Below are 234 nucleotides of genomic sequence, written 5' to 3' on the forward strand. Positions count from 1 at the left end.
AGACAGAACAGACAGAACAGACAGAACAGACAGACCAGACAGAACAGACAGAACAGACAAACAGAACATTTCGGACATAACAAACTGAACAAGTAGAACAGGCAGACCAAAAAATATGGAACAGGCAGAACAAAAGCAAATAGAGACAGACACAAAAGAGCACAGAAAAGACAAACGGAAAAATGACACAGAAACGTAGAAAAGACAGCTCAAGTAGGGTTCCAACAACCGAAA

This window comes from Aedes albopictus, chromosome 1, assembly GCF_035046485.1.
Source record: "Aedes albopictus strain Foshan chromosome 1, AalbF5, whole genome shotgun sequence".
NCBI lineage: Eukaryota > Metazoa > Arthropoda > Insecta > Diptera > Culicidae > Aedes > Aedes albopictus.